This window comes from Phyllobates terribilis, unplaced genomic scaffold (genome assembly GCF_046119375.1).
Source record: "Phyllobates terribilis strain yellow unplaced genomic scaffold, ASM4611937v1 Scaffold_4__5_contigs__length_816908805, whole genome shotgun sequence".
NCBI lineage: Eukaryota > Metazoa > Chordata > Amphibia > Anura > Dendrobatidae > Phyllobates > Phyllobates terribilis.
The window spans coordinates 673,317,464-673,333,721 of record NW_027362764.1 but is presented as its reverse complement, the minus strand read 5'-3'; the positions used below and the strand labels follow the sequence as shown (position 1 = coordinate 673,333,721).

General features: G+C 42.2%; 3 pseudogenes; all 3 read right to left on the bottom strand.

Moving 5' to 3' along the window:
• Positions 1 to 5,484: 5,484 nt before the first annotated feature.
• On the bottom strand, positions 5,485 to 5,603 carry LOC141268581 (5S ribosomal RNA; annotated as a pseudogene).
• A 921-nt stretch (positions 5,604 to 6,524) lies between these two features.
• LOC141269505 (5S ribosomal RNA) lies at positions 6,525 to 6,644 on the bottom strand (annotated as a pseudogene).
• Positions 6,645 to 8,843: 2,199 nt separating this feature from the next.
• LOC141270224 (5S ribosomal RNA) lies at positions 8,844 to 8,963 on the bottom strand (annotated as a pseudogene).
• Between the last annotated feature and the right edge of the window lie 7,295 nt (positions 8,964 to 16,258).

Sequence of the window (16,258 nt, the reverse complement as noted above, 5' to 3'; positions counted from 1 at the left end):
CGATCAGACCCGCTAAAGTCCTCGGCTAGTCTGAACGCAGACCTATAGATGTGAGGGAGGGATCCCTACAAGATCTAGGGACTGGGAAAAGTTGGACACCTCCTAGCAGAAATAGTAGCAGTCAAAGACAAACACACAACAAAAAGGCATAGGGGTCAGAAGACCTAGCAAAACTAACAGAGAACGGCAAAAGAGCAAGAAGCTAGCTCAACAGTAGTAAATACAAATGAAGTCCAGCAAAGCCAGGAGGGCGGAGCCAGATTAAATAGGCAAAATGGTCATGTGACCAGCAAACTAAAAAAAACCTAACAGGAGAGTTGTAACAGTACCCCCTCTTCTAAGAGGATCCTCCGGATCCCCTAGGCCCAGGCTTACCAGGAAAACTCCTGTGAAACGCTCGGACAAGTCTGGGGGCAGAAACATAATCCGCTCTCACCCATGAGTTATCCTCAGGTCCGAAACCCTTCCAAGCGACGAGATACTGCAAACTCCCTCTATACCGTCTAGAATTTAGGATGCGGGAAATTTCATATTCCCCGTCCTCCACCACCGGAGGAACAGTGGCAGAGGCGTCACCATCCGACACATCAGCTTTTTTCAACAGAGAAACATGAAACACCGGATTAATCTTCCAGGACGTAGGAACCTCCAGCCTAACAGCAGATTGGTTAACTATCTGAAGTACCTTAAAGGGCCCTACGAACTTGGGACCCAATTTTTTAGAAGGAATCCTCAATCGCAGATTCTTAGAGGACAACCAAACCATGTCTCCAACCGCAAACAAAATCTCTTGCCGTTTCCTATCAAAGTACCTCTTAGATTTTTTGTTAGCCTCCTGAAGATTACCACGCACATCTGTCCAAACTCTCTCCAAATCACCGGAAAAACTCTCCTCCTCAGGCACAGCCGAAACCAATTTGGAAAATGACCCAAAAGACGGATGTCTCCCAGAACAACAAAAAAAAGGCGAACACCCAGCAGAAGAGGATGTATGGTTGTTAAGAGCAAATTCAGCAAGTGGCAGAAACTCAGACCACCTCTCTTGATTGTCTGCCACAAAACAACGCAAGAACTGCTCAACATCCTGGTTCTTCCTTTCTGTCTGGCCATTAGACTCAGGATGATATCCGGATGAAAACGACAAATGAACTCCCAACCTGTCACAAAAGGCACTCCAAAAACGAGCCACGAACTGAGGTCCCCTATCAGAAACAATGTCAGTAGGAACACCATGTAGTCTGACAATCTCCTTGACAAAGGCCTTAGCGAGTGTCTTAGCGCAAGGCAGTTTGATGAAGGGAACCAAGTGACACATCTTGCTAAAACGGTCCACGACCACCCAGATGACCGTGAAACCTTCAGAGGGAGGAAGGTCAGTAATAAAGTCCATAGCCAGATGTGTCCAAGGTGCACTAGGAACCTCCAGAGGGCAAAGCAACCCCGCAGCAGGAGCATGCGAAGACTTGGATCTTGCACACACAGTACATTGGCGCACCCACTTAATGACTTCCTTCTGCCATCCAGGCCACCAAAAACTGCGACCCACAAGTCTCTTGGTCTCAGAAATTCCTGGATGACCTGCCAACCGAGACTCATGACACTCAACAAACAAATCTCTCCTAAAGGTCCTAGGCACAAACAACCTCCCATGGGGAGTGTTAGATGGGGCATTCTCCTGTGCTTTAAGAATCTCATCCTCCAAAACGGAGTCCAAAGCAGCAATCACAACACCTTCTTGTAAAATGGTCTCCTCTTCCTCCTCAACACCGACCATGGGAGAAAAGCTGCGAGACAAAGCATCCGCTTTAACATTCTTGGTACCCGGGATGTAAGTAACGGAAAAATTAAACCGCGAGAAAAAAAGTGCCCACCTAGCCTGACGGGCATTCAAGCGCTTGGCAGCATCAAGATAGATCAGATTTTTATGATCAGTGAAAACCTGAATGGGAAATTCAGCACCTTCCAAGAGATGACGCCAGTGTTCAAATGCGAGTTTAATCGCCAGCAATTCCCGATTATCAATATCATAATTAAGTTCAGTCTCGGAAAATTTTTTTGAAAAAAAGGCACAGGGATGTACTCCATCCTTGTTTTCCTGAGACAACACCGCACCAACCCCCACCGAAGAAGCATCAACCTCAACCAAAAACGGCTTAGTCACATCAGGCTGCATAAGGATGGAAGCAGAGGTGAACCTCTCCTTTAGAAACACAAAAGCTTCAATGGCCTCAGAAGTCCACTGAACCGCATTAGCACCTTTCCTGGTGAGATCGGTCAGCGGTTTGACAATAATAGAAAAATTTTTTATGAATTTTCTGTAATAATTGGCGAAACCCAAAAACCTCTGTATCGATTTCAAACCAATAGGCCTAGGCCATTCCTGCACAGCTTGAACTTTAACCGGGTCCATCTCAAAACCTTCACTGGAGATAATGTAGCCCAAAAAACTAATTCTCTGTACAGCGAACTCACATTTCTCCAGCTTAGCAAAAAGCGAATTGTCCATTAATAACTGTAATACCTCACGTACGCTCCGCCAATGAGACTCCAGATCCGGCGAATAAATCAAAATGTCATCCAAATACACAACCACATTTTTGCCGATTAAAGGTCTAAGGATATCATTAATAAGATTCTGAAAAAATGCTGGAGCATTGGTGAGACCAAAAGGCATAACCAGATTCTCAAAATGACCCACAGGAGTGTTAAAAGCAGTCTTCCATTCATCACCCTCCTTCATGCGCAACAAATTGTATGCCCCCCGGAGATCAATTTTAGAGAACCACTTGGCCCCCACTAACTGGTTAAATAAATCAGGAATCAATGGCAGTGGGTAAGGATTGCGTACAGTAATTTTATTAATCTCACGAAAGTCCAGACAAGGACGTAAACCGCCATCTTTTTTTTTTTACAAAAAAAAATCCAACAGCCACAGGAGACTTGGAAGGCCTAATGTGACCGGCGGCCAAGCTTGTCTGTATGTATTCTTCCAAAGCCTTTCTTTCAGGAATAGTAAGATTAAATAAACGACTCTTAGGAAGAGTCGCGCCAGGGACAAATTCAATGGTACAATCATAGTCTCTATGGGGAGGCAAAACCTGCGACTCCTCCTCAGAAAAAACTCTCCAAAAATCCTGAATAGGTACAGGCAATTCCCCTCTATCCACAGCAGCAATGCGCCCGTTACAACACTTGTCATAACACTTAGGGCTCCAGGAATTAATTTCATTGGTAGACCAATCCAGTACAGGATTGTGCAATTTTAACCAGGGTAACCCCAATATTACTGGAGAAGGCAAATTATCCAATACCACCAAATCCAAATTCTCTTGATGAATACCATTAATAGTGAGGGGAAATTCACAGACCTTGTGAGTAACACTCTTCAAGGGAGAGCCATCGACAGAAACCACAGCAATAGGGGATGACAAAGTTTTAGGTTCTAATCTAAGTTTTTCCAAGAATCCCCCATCAATCACATTCAGAGTAGATCCACAATCCACAAATACCCGAAATTCAATTAATTCATCCTGAGCAGCAGTAGTGGCAGATAGGAATTCTCCCTTAGAATTTAAACAGGCAATACGAGCATGACTGACCATTTTTTTTTCTTTCTTCTTACGAAGCACACAGCTCTTAATAAAATGACCAGAATTTCCGCAATAGAAACACAAGCCTTCAGAAAGTCGGCGGTCTTTTTCCTGAGAGCGGGGTGCCATCGCCCCAATTTCCATCGGCTCTCCATTGTCAGCACAGAACCTCTCAGGACTCGAAGCTGACATAGCAGAGGATTTGCTCTCATTAACCCTTTCACGCAGTCTCCTGTCCACCCGTATAGCTAATTGCATTGCCTCCTGCAAGTTTCCAGGTGTGGGATAAGCAATCAGTAAATCCTTTACCCTTTCACATAGCCCTGCAAGAAACAAGCTTTTCAAAGCAGAATCGTTCCACCCCACCTGGGCAGACCACCGACGGAAGTGAGAACAATATTTTTCCACATTACCTGATCCCTGCCTCAAACGTCTTAATTCAGACTCAGCAGATGAGACACGATCAGGATCATCGTACAACAAACCCAAAGCAGAAAAAAAAATATCCACTGATCTAAAGCACGGATCACTAGGTTGGAGAGAGAAGGCCCATCCCTGAGGATCTTTGCGCAAAAGTGACATTATGATCCCTATGCGCTGTGATTCATCACCAGAGGATCCGGGTCTCAAACGAAAATATAATAAACAAGCATTTTTAAAAGAAAAAAAATCTTGTTGTTTGCCAAAAAATAGATCAGGCAGACGTACTTTAGGTTCCACAAAATGAGCTCCAGAACAGCTACTCACGTGTTGTTGGAGCTTGGTCACCTCCAGAGAGAGTCCCTGCAAGCGTTGAGCCAAATCTTGCACCGAGACCATGATGGAAAACTGGAGGTCTTTCCTTAGAGAAATGTTTTTTTGTTTTTTTTTTTTTATGGCTGGAATTACTGTTATGATCTGCTACAGAGACTAAGGAAAGAAAGGAGATCTATCCCTACAATAGAACTAAACTAGATCCCTACGATGTAACGGGGAACCTGATCCTGCGATCAGACCCGCTAAAGTCCTCGGCTAGTCTGAACGCAGACCTATAGATGTGAGGGAGGGATCCCTACAAGATCTAGGGACTGGGAAAAGTTGGACACCTCCTAGCAGAAATAGTAGCAGTCAAAGACAAACACACAACAAAAAGGCATAGGGGTCAGAAGACCTAGCAAAACTAACAGAGAACGACAACAGAGCAACAAGCTAGCTCAACAGTAGTAAATACAAATGAAGTCCAGCAAAGCCAGGAGGGCGGAGCCGGATTAAATAGGCAAAATGGTCATGTGACCAGCAAACTAAAAAAAACCTAACAGGAGAGTTGTAACACGCTTTGTGGCGAGCAATCTGGCCGTGACGAGGCGGGCTCCGAAGGGTCCATGCAAAGGCTGTGCCGTCCCTACAGGTGTGGTTAGCTTAGCAGTGATTCACCCGCCGCATCAGGTGTCTTCAAAAATGGCTCGGCGCAGGGTCTCCTGCAGGCTAAACCCTTCATCGTGGTAATGTGACAGAAAGAGCAAGCTGGACCCGTAACTTGGGGGCGGAGCGAGACGTCCAGGGGTGAATGAAGGAAGAGGGTGAGATGGTTGCCAGTGACTTTGAGCTGCTCTTCAGGGGGGAGGGTCGTGTTGCCTGCAAAGGTCTTCTGCTTGGGGTTACCGGTGGTTGCCTCCAGCCACGCGGGAGACGCTGGTCCTGGTGAAAAGAAGCCTAGTATTAAAAGTAAAGAAGCAACAATGCTGGAGGCCCACGGTGATCAGAAGGATGCTGGTATTTTGCAGAGATGAAATAGCGCAAGAGAGAAAGCAAATGAAAAAAAGAAAAGAGAATGAATGTGTGCACTTGTGAAAGGGAATAGAAAAAAGGCACAGAAGAGAGAGCCCGCTGCTGGTTGAAGGAAAGAAAAAGCAAAAGCCTACAGCATCTGGTAGTCCCAGGCAGTCTCCCATTCAAGTACTAACCAGGCCCGACACTGCTTAGCTTCCAAGATCAGACGAGATCGGGCGTGTTCAGGGTGGTGTGGCCATAGGCAGAGACAAGACTCTCACTTGCTGCTTTTCTACATTGATGTCTGGTTGCCGGCTATCCTTTCCAGTGCTCAGCAAGACCAGGTCCTTTTGTGCTTTCCCTTCTCTTCAATTGTTTTGCTGGCATCCTTAAAAGGTCTGTAGACACAACGCCCCACTCAGAGCCGCTGAGCTCACTGATCGGCTGCAGCGCTGTCGACGGAACGTCAGCTTCACGGCCAATACCACAGGTCGGGAGCAGAGGCGAGACTCATGGGTAGACCCGGGTAGGGTGAGCAGAGCGTGGTTAGTTGCTTTCTAATAGCCTGCAGCCGGGGATTAACTTTTAATGAAAGGGAACAATCCCTTTGACTGTCTGCAGTGCGCCACACCTAGGAAGCGCACTCTCACACACAAGCCAGCATGCACACGTGCTCGCACGTGACAACAACCCCTATCTGCCCCTACATCCTCTCCGTCACCATGCGTCAGACTCTCCTGCCTGTTTTATGATTTCAGGACCCTAGCAGGAATCACCCCCCCCCTCCCAAATTGATTCCGCACCTATCTTGCACTGAGGTTAGCTCTTTGTCAGCCGTCTGGCTCGGTTACACAAGCTTCTTTGCAGAGAAACATGTTACTTCTGCTGGCCCTCGCTAGGTGGCCGGCATCCAAAATCTTCCCTGGGCACCTGCTGTAAGCCTGGCCCCTTCACGGCCCCGGGTGCTTTTAACGCCATCTTTTCCACACGGCGAGCTGCGGTGTCAATAGGCACTCCTAGCCGTGGCAAGGAGCTCGGTGTCAGGCCTGCGTAGTAGCGTACTTAGCTGCCAACTGGCTCAGAGGCCTTGGGGCTTCCATCATCTAAGTTACTTAAGGTCGGTGTCCGGCAAGGCGCCGTTCCATGCTAGCCGAGCTGGGCAGTAGGGCAAAACGTCATCAAAATGGTCTACAGCACCCGGTGTTCCCAGGAGGTCTCCCATTCAAGTACTGTCTGAGCCCAGCCCTGTTTTGCTTCCGAGATCAGACAAGATCGGGCCTATCCAAGGTGGTATGGCCAGTAGACGCTGCTCGATCCATCGCCCGGCCAGCCTTTCTCGGGATCGCTTGATGGCGAGCAATCTGGCGGTGACGGGGCGGGCTCCAAAGGGTCCATGCAAAGGCTGTGCCGTCCCTACAGGTGTGGTTTGTTTAGCAGTGATTCACCCGCCGCATCAGGTGTCTTCAAAAATGGCTCGGCGCAGGGTCTCCTGCAGGCTAAACCCTTCATCGCGGTAATGTGACAGAAAGAGCAAGCTGGACCCGTAACTTGGGGGCGGAGCGAGACGTCCAGGGGTGAATGAAGGAAGAGGGTGAGATGGTTGCCAGTGACTTTGAGCTGCACTTCAAGGGGGAGGGTCGTGTTGCCTGCAAAGGTCTTCTGCTTGGGGTTACCGGTGGTTGCCTCCAGCCATCCGGGAGAAGCTGGTCCTGGTGAAAAGGAGCCTAGTATTAAAAGTAAATAAGCAACAATGCTGGAGGCCCACGGTGATCAGAAGGATGCTGGTATTTTGCAGAGATGAAATAGCGCAAGAGAGAAAGCAAATGAAGAAAAGAAAAGAGAATGAATGTGTGCACTTGTGAAAGGGAATGGAAAAAAGGCATAGAAGAGAGTGCCCCCTGCTGGTGGAAGGAAGGAAAAAGCAAAAGCCTACAGCACCTTGCATTCCCAGGCGGTCTCTGTTAAATGGTTAATTATGGAAATTCATTTGGAATGTTAATCGATAATCATTTTTCTGAGTTCTATGCCTCAGCCATCGTGTCTAGTTGACATGCGCTATTTGTGTGTGTATTTTTGGTTCACTACCATATGTAGAACAGGTGTCCATACGACTGGCTATAAAAGCCCATGGTACAGAAAGGGGGGGCTCTCTTGCTCTGCCCACCCCACAAGACACAGAATCTTCATGCTGAGAAGCAGATGACATGTAGGCCTGGACACATGCTGGACAAAGACATGATTTACCAGCCAGGATCCAAGGAAAGATGGGTGAATCTCAACAATTAAGCTAATTATAGACAAATGGACAATTACTTTATAACTAATTATTGTATGTACCTGCTGCAATCTGATTCTTTTTAATGGACAATCCAAGAATAAATAGATACATTTTTTTATAAGAATATCGTGATATTGATACTTTGAGAGGTCCTCAGTAGAAAAAAATAATACAGGAAGAGTATTATTTTACAGTCTCCCATCCAAGTACTAACCAGGCCTGACCCTGCTTAGCTTCCAAGATCAGATGAGATCAGGCGCGTTCAGGGTGGTGTGGCCGTAGGAAGAGACAAGCCTCTCACTTGCTGCTTTTCTACTTTGACGTCTGGCTGCCGGATGCCCTTTCCAGCGCTCAGCAAGACCAGGTCCTTTTGTGCTTTCCCTTCTCTTCAATTGTTTTGCTGGCTTCCTTAAAAGGTCTTGTAGACACAACGCCCCACTCAGAGCCGCTGAGCTCACTGATCGGCTGTAGCGCTGTCGACGGAACCTCAGCTTCACGGCCAATGCCACAGGCCGGGAGCAGAGGCGAGACTCACCGGTAGACCCGGGTAGGGTGAGTAGAGCGCGGTTAGTTGCTTTCTAATAGGCTGCAGCCGGGGATTAACTTTTAATGAAAGGGAACAATCCCTTTGACTGTCTGCAGCACGCCACACCTAGGAAGCGCACTCTCACACACAAGCCAGCATGCACACGTGCTCGCACGTGACAACACCCCCTATCTGCCTCTACAACCTCTCCGTCACCATGCGTCAGACTCTCCTGCCTGTTTTATGATTTCAGGGCCCTAGCAGGAATCACCCCCCCCTCCCCAATTCCTTCCGCACCTTCCTTGCCTTCCTTGCACTGAGGTTAGCTCTTTGTCAGCCGTCTGGCTTGGTTACACAAGCTTCTTTGCAGAGAAACATGTTACTTCTGCTGGCCCTCGCTAGGCGGCCGGCATCCAAAATCTTCCCTGGGCACCTGCTGAAAGCCTGGCCCCTTCACGGGCCCGGGTGCTTTTAACGCCATCATTTCCACACGGCGAGCTGCGGAGTCAATAAGCACTCCTAGCCGTGGCAAGGAGCTCGGTGTCAGGCCTGCGTGAAGGGCGGCGGGGTAGCGTACTTAGCTGCCAACTGGCTCAGAGGCCTTGGGGCTTCCATCATCTAAGTTACTTAAGGTCGGTGTCCGGCAAGGCGCCGTTCTATGCTAGCCGAGCTGGGCAGTAGGGCAAAACGTCATCAAAATGGTCTACAGCACCCGGTGTTCCTAGGAGGTCTCCAATCCAAGTACTGTCCAAGCCCAGCCCTGCTTTGCTTCTGAGATCAGACAAGATTGAGCGTATCCAAGGTGGTATGGCCAGTAGACACTGCGCAATCCATCGCCCGGCCAGCCTTTCTCAGGATCGCTTGATGGCGAGCAATCTGGCCGTGACGGGGCGGGCTCCGAAGAGTCCATGCAAAGGCTGTGCCGTCCCTACAGGTGTGGTTTGTTTAGCAGTGATTCACCCGCCGCATCAGGTGTCTTCAAAAATGTCTCGGCGCAGGGTCTCCTGCAGGCTAAACCCTTCATCGCGGTAATGTGACAGAAAGAGCAAGCTGGACCCGTAACTTGGGGGCGGAGCGAGACGTCCAGGGGTGAATGAAGGAAGAGGGTGAGATGGTTGCCAGTGACTTTGAGCTGCTCTTCAGGGGGAAGGGTCGTGCTGCCTGCAAAGGTCTTCTGCTTGGGGTTACCGGTGGTTGCCTCAAGACACGCGGAAGACGCTGGTCCTTGTGAAAAGGAGCCTAGTATTAAAAGTAAAGAAGCAACAGTGCTGGAGGCCCACGGTGATCAGAAGGATGCTGGTATTTTGCAGAGATGAAATAGCGCAAGAGAGAAAGCAAATGAAAAAAAGAAAAGAGAATGAATGTGTGCACTTGTGAAATGGAATGGAAAAAAGGCATAGAAGAGAGTGCCCCTGCTGGTGGAAGGAAGGAAAAAGCAAAAGCCTACAGCACCTGGCATTCCCAGGCGGTCTCTGTTAAATGGTTAATTATGGAAATTCATTTGGAATGTTAATCGATAATCATTTTTCTGAGTTCTATGCCTCAGCCATCGTGTCTAGTTGATATGCGCTATTTGTGTGTGTATTTTTGGTTCACTACCATATGTAGAACAGGTGTCCATACGACTGGCTATAAAAGCCCATGGTACAGAAAGGGGGGGCTCTCTTGCTCTGCCCACCCCACAAGACACAGAATCTTCAAGCTGAGAAGCAGATGACATGTAGGCCTGGACACATGCTGGACAAAGACATGATTTACCAGCCAGGATCCAAGGAAAGATGGGTGAATCTCAACAATTAAGCTAATTATGGACAAATGGACAATTACTTTATAACTAATTATTGTATGTACCTGCTGCAATCTGATTCTTTTTAATGGACAATCCAAGAATAAATAGATACTTTTTTTTATAAGAATATCGTGATATTGATACTTTGAGAAGTCCTCAGTAGAAAAAAATAATACAGTAAGAGTATTATTTTACAATGGTGAGCCAGTCCTGTTTTTTTGTTTTTTAAATTAAGTAAGTGAATTTCTTCCGTGAACAATGGGGGAGTCCTGACGAGCTGAACAGCTGTTGTTCACGTGTCAGTAAATTCACTAGTTTGTCACGAGAAGCAGAAAGGACCTACAGACTGAGGAAAGACAGGAAGCAGAGGTACTAACAAGGAACAGAATCACACAGGAAAAGAATCAGACGAACTGAAGACAGGACGTGCTAATTAAGAGAAGCCAAGGAATCTTAAGGTAAGCAAAATATGGATATAATTTCTTCTTTTGCTAACCAAAGTAATATTAATTTCAAAGTTAATGTAGGAGATGACATAGAAGTTTTGTGGCTCAGTTTATACAAAGAATGTGAATTGCAGAATTTACAGTTAACTTCTAAATTGGTAAATAGAGACAAACAGAAATTGAGAAATATTCTACATTTGGTAGATTTTCTTCATAGTCTTGTGTTAGAGATTTCTAAGCAGGAAAATAGTGTAGAAGTGTCAGACGGTGATACTGATTCTGACTGTAATGTGGAAAATGAACAAGAAGTAAGACACGTGTCTGTAACTGAAGGTGACCTTGGGTCTGACCAAGAGACGGACATACAGAAACCTGACATGGGAGGAGACATGACTGACATACGAGAAACCGATATACTAGGTGATGTGGGAGGGGACGTGAGTGACGTAGGAGGAACGGACGTACAAGAGCCACTAAAAATATCAGAGAATTCTGGAATTACCCAGGCTCAACTCCAAATTAAAATGAGGAAAAATTTGCTGAAATTATACAAAATCATGCCAAAATATGATGTCAAAATCCATGCCTGTAGAAATTCAGAGACATTTGAGAGCTTCTCTGATAAGTTTGATTTATCCAATGAGGAGAGGAATCAATTAAAATATGGATTCCTGTGACATTGTCCAGATGTTTACATTTAATGCCCTGTGAAAATGACTCTCCTAATGGATGGGAAAATGATTCGGACAGATTAAGATATTTGATTTATTGTGTCACAAAGGATTTTCCCAACATAGAAGATCTGCAGAAACTAAGGATTGGTAGGAAGGAATGTACATATACATTCATGTCCATATTTGAATGGTTGTACAAAGCTCTCATCAAAAATGGAAAAGTACAACATATGATAACAACTTTTGTACAAAAATTCAAATTCTTAAATTCAGTTTCCCAAGTTATGGCATCACAAAAAAATTCATTATTTGAATGTGCGCAGATGCTGGATTTTGTTAGAAAACATGAGAATCGTGAAAAGAAAATAAATCAAGCTAAATTTATAAAACCAGGAAAGGTAAAATCTTACCAAAAGCCAATATCAAACTCTCCTAGACTGAGTCATCCCCATAGTGAACTCTATCAAATACGCAGAAGATTTCATATATGTTATAAGCCATATCAGCCAGTGCAAAGATCCATCTCTCCACAGAATGAGTTAATTCTCAGTCAGAACTGTGATTCTCTAAAAAGGAAAATGGCTGAAACTGATGGACAGAGACAGGTGAGACGACCAACTCTCAGTGACGTCATGGAATGTGGACAGAAGAACAGTCAGTTCTCTTAGGTTTTGAAGGATAGAAAAATGTCTTTCCTAAATAGGGCGTTCCTGGAGATATTTGAGAGAGACAGAAGATTTGGTTTAGGGAGTGGCTAAGGAAAAACTGTAATTATAATGTTGTATCAAAATGTAATACAATGTCTCAATTTTTATTTATAATCTTATACAGTAAAATTGTAGTTACATAGTTTCTAATAGTTCATATATATATATATATATAAATATATATATATATATATATACACTTGTCTAAGTAGAGATTGCGTATAATTGTATTTATATATACGTTTATAAAATATATATATATATATTAATTAATAAATTAGAACTTCATATATATAAATTTAAGTAGCAATATTTTGAATTACATTAGAACCAACCAATATATGTATAAGATATTTAAATAATTCTGTTTCTGTATGAATTTGATATTTAATTTTATTTTCTTATATTTCCTTAGAGTTTTCATTCCAAAGCAGGATTTGATCAAAGAACTCTAAAATGGATTTATCTCTTTATTCACACAGGAAGTGAAAAAATTGCATGATTTTATGTGTATAACATTTTAAAATAGTAACAATATATCTAGTTGAACTATAATATATATGTAATACTTATTAATTCTTTTGTGTTGCTAATATTTTCTGTGCATGAAGTGTTCGTGCAAATTAAAGTAGCTTTACATCATGACGTGTGACAACTGCGGCCTTTGAACTTTGAGCTAATAGTATAGGATCCCATTCATTCTATTTTCAACTGATGTAACTTAAGACCGGGCAGCCAGTGAAAAAAGAATCTAAGACAAGAGTTTTTTGAAATGTCTGAAATTCCAGTGACTTACTCTCATATTATATAATATGTACTTGGGGAATATTCAAAGAAATATAAAGATATTCAATTGATATGGCAATGCGCATTAATAAATTGGGATACAACAATTTTGGGTTAAATATATATATATATATATATATCTAAAACTTCATATGTGGAATGTTTGAGTTGAACAGATCTGTGAATGTCAGAGTGAAGGTGACAGATGAGTAAATCAGCAGCTGCTAAGTGTGATTGATGTGACAGAGGCCTCGTATGTTTGTATGTTTGAAAAAAAAAAATGTTTCTTTATGTGAAGGTACAAAAATATATTTAATTCTGAGGAAATTATAATACATAATTAGGTATTATCTACATATATATATTTCTATATTTCTTTAATAATTATTATTTCTTGATTTAACTAATAGTGGATAAGGGCAACCACACATCAAAATGGTTTACAAAGCAAATTTATATTTAGAATAATTTTCCACATGATAATATTCTTGAATAACTATAATATTATTTTTAATGGTTACCTAAATAGGTACACACCTCTCTTTAGTCAAATCTATGCTACTTATCGATATGAAATTTATGCACAATATTTCTAGAAGAATAATTATTTTTAATTTGGTTCTGATATATACATAAATTTTATAAAATAATATTTTTGGTATTAAGTGGGAAAATGTGTTTTTGATCCTGATTACATAATCACTTTTGATCAATACTTATTTTCCACACATTTTAATAAAGAAGAAATAATAATAAGGTACTATGGTATAATTAAGAAGGGTATTACATGCAAAGTTGCATAATTGAATATTTTTTGGTGGTACAAGGTTATGACAAATATGAAATCATCCAGATAATGGAGATATAAGGGTATTTTTTATGGAGAATATAATTACTCTGCATTTGTCATTAAAATTTAAAGGCCTTATTTTTATTTTTATTCTTATTTTTACTCTTAATTTTATTTTTCATTTTTAAAAATTTATTCTTACTTTATACTTCTTATTTTTCTATTTTTTCATTTTTTAATTCTCATTTGATTTTATTTCAGTTCAATATCTCAATTGAGAAAACACATTAATATTTAATAAAGTAATGTCTAATACAAGAGTATTGCTTCATTAAATATATATTGCTAAGGAAAAAAATGTTTACATTTTCTGAGTAAACACAACAATTCATTCATTCATTTATTCATTCATTCATTCATTCATTCATACATTCATATATTTATTCATTTTGGTTCAGGAGTATACATTCTTTGATATTATTGGTTTAATAAAGATATAAAAACTTGCTTTTTCAAAATACACTGACACCTATGGGTTGGAAAAGGTAATTACACCTATGACATAAAAATGTTCTATCATATGGAGAACTTGATTGATAATGAATTATTATCTATTATTGTTTATTATTCCAAACATAATTTATTTTAATATTTTGATAATAATTAGATGGATATTACTGATTGCTATGGTACGCTGTGATATTATAGGTTAGGAAAAACTGCCAGATTTGGTATCAGATTAGGGAATGAAGACTTCAATCAAGACATCGCAATTATGAATTCTATCTTAATAAAGACTTTTAATTTTTATAAATCAAAGAGATTCTCAAAAGTTACAAGAAGAAGCAACTGATATCCGGACGTCTCAGAAGGTAACAGGTGTGAATGCTGAGTGTTATAATAGACTGTGTCCATTACATACAATACAATTCACACCACTGATCACTAGAGATGAGCGTTGTTCTACTCAAACTGTTCGCCAATCTCAAATTCGAGCTGTTTTGGGCGGTGTTCGAGCCGTTCGGCGAACACGAACAATTTGAGAAAAATTCGGCTGTTCGAGGTTATGTTCGATAACTGTTCGTGCACCAAAATCATAACTGGATTTTTTCTCAGTAATGATGAAAATTAATGTTAATACGCAGTTTGAGTCTACAGCGGGGTGGGGGGAGGGGCAGGGATGGATCTCTGCAGGAACAATGAAGATCTCCATTTTTTTTTTCTCTTTCCCGCATTTACAGTGGGGAGGTGCAATCTGTCAGCCTATCAGCAGTGCACACACGGAGCGAAGTGCTTTTTTTCACACAAGCAAGGGCATGTGTCATTGGCAGTGTATGTCACATGTCCTTGCCCTATAAGACCAAGCCATTTTCCCCGTCGCCACCATTTTCTCACTGCTGCAGCTGCGTGTTAGACGGCACCGCTGTTGCTGTGTGCGCTATACCTTGTTAATTTCAAGCCAATTTTCGCACAAATCTACAGATAGCTTGGGAGTAGGGAATAGTTGTGATTGCAGTCCTTTTATGGACTAGGTTACAGCATTTCCTACGACTTTTATCAGGCAGGTCTGTGCTCTTAAATAGATAGATTGTGGGAGTAAAGACTAATTGTAATTGGAGTCCTTTTCAGGACTAGGTTACATCAGTTCCTATCAGTTTTTGCCAGGCAGGTCTGTGCCAGTGCTGTGCAAGTTTTTTTCACAGCATTTGGCTGAATCTAGCAAAGCTAATCCTTTTTGGCCTATTGCAGAGTGTGTTAGTCAGTGGAGTAGCCTATCTGTGTTGCAAGATATACCACCTGTGTATAGAATACCAATTTTTTTACTGCACCTAGTGAAGTAAAATCTTTTGGGCATAGCATCATTCTATTAGTCCATCTATACTGACCTCCATCAGGTTGCAAATTGAATATAATTTTTTTCTGCATCTAGCTCTGAAAAAATATTGGGCTTCTAGATGTGTGTGGGACTTGTTGTATTAGTCCATCTATACTGACCTCCATCAGGTTGCAAACTGCATATATTTTTTTCTTCATCTACCTCTGAAAAAATATTGGTCTTCTAGCTGTGTGTGGGACTTGTTCTATTAATCCATCTATACAGACCTCCATCAGGTTGCAAACTGAATATATTTTTTTCTGCATCTACCTCTGAAAAAATATTGGGCTTCTAGCTGTGTGTGGGACTTGTTGTATTAGTCCATCTATACAGACCTCCATCAGGTTGCAAACTGAATATATTTTTTTCTGCATCTACCTCTGAAAAAATATTGGGCTTCTAGCTCTGTGTGGGACTTGTTGTATTAGTCCATCTATACAGACCTCCATCAGGTTGCAAACTGAATATATTTTTTCTGCATTTACCTCTGAAAAATATTGGGCTTCTAGCTGTGTGTGGGACTTGTTGTATTAGTCCATCTATACTGACCTCTATCAGGTTGCAAACTGAATATATTTTTTCTGCATCTACCTCTGAAAAAATATTGGGCTTCTAGCTGTGTGTGGGACTTGTTCTATTAATCCATCTATACAGACCTCCATCAGGTTGCAAACTGAATATATTTTTTTCTGCATCTACCTCTGAAAAAATATTGGGCTTCTAGCTGTGTGTGGGACTTGTTGTATTAGTCCATCTATACTGACCTCCATCAGGTTGCAAACTGAATATAGTTTTTTCTGCATCTACCTCTGAAAAAATATTGGGCTTCTAGCTGTGTGTGGGACTTGTTCTATTAATCCATCTATACAGACCTCCATCAGGTTGCAAACTGAATATATTTTTTTCTGCATCTACCTCTGAAAAAATATTGGGCTTTTAGCTGTGTGTGGGACTTGTTCTATTAATCGATCTATACAGACCTCCATCAGGTTGCAAACTGAATATATTTTTTTCTGCATCTACCTCTGAAAAGATATTGGGCTTCTA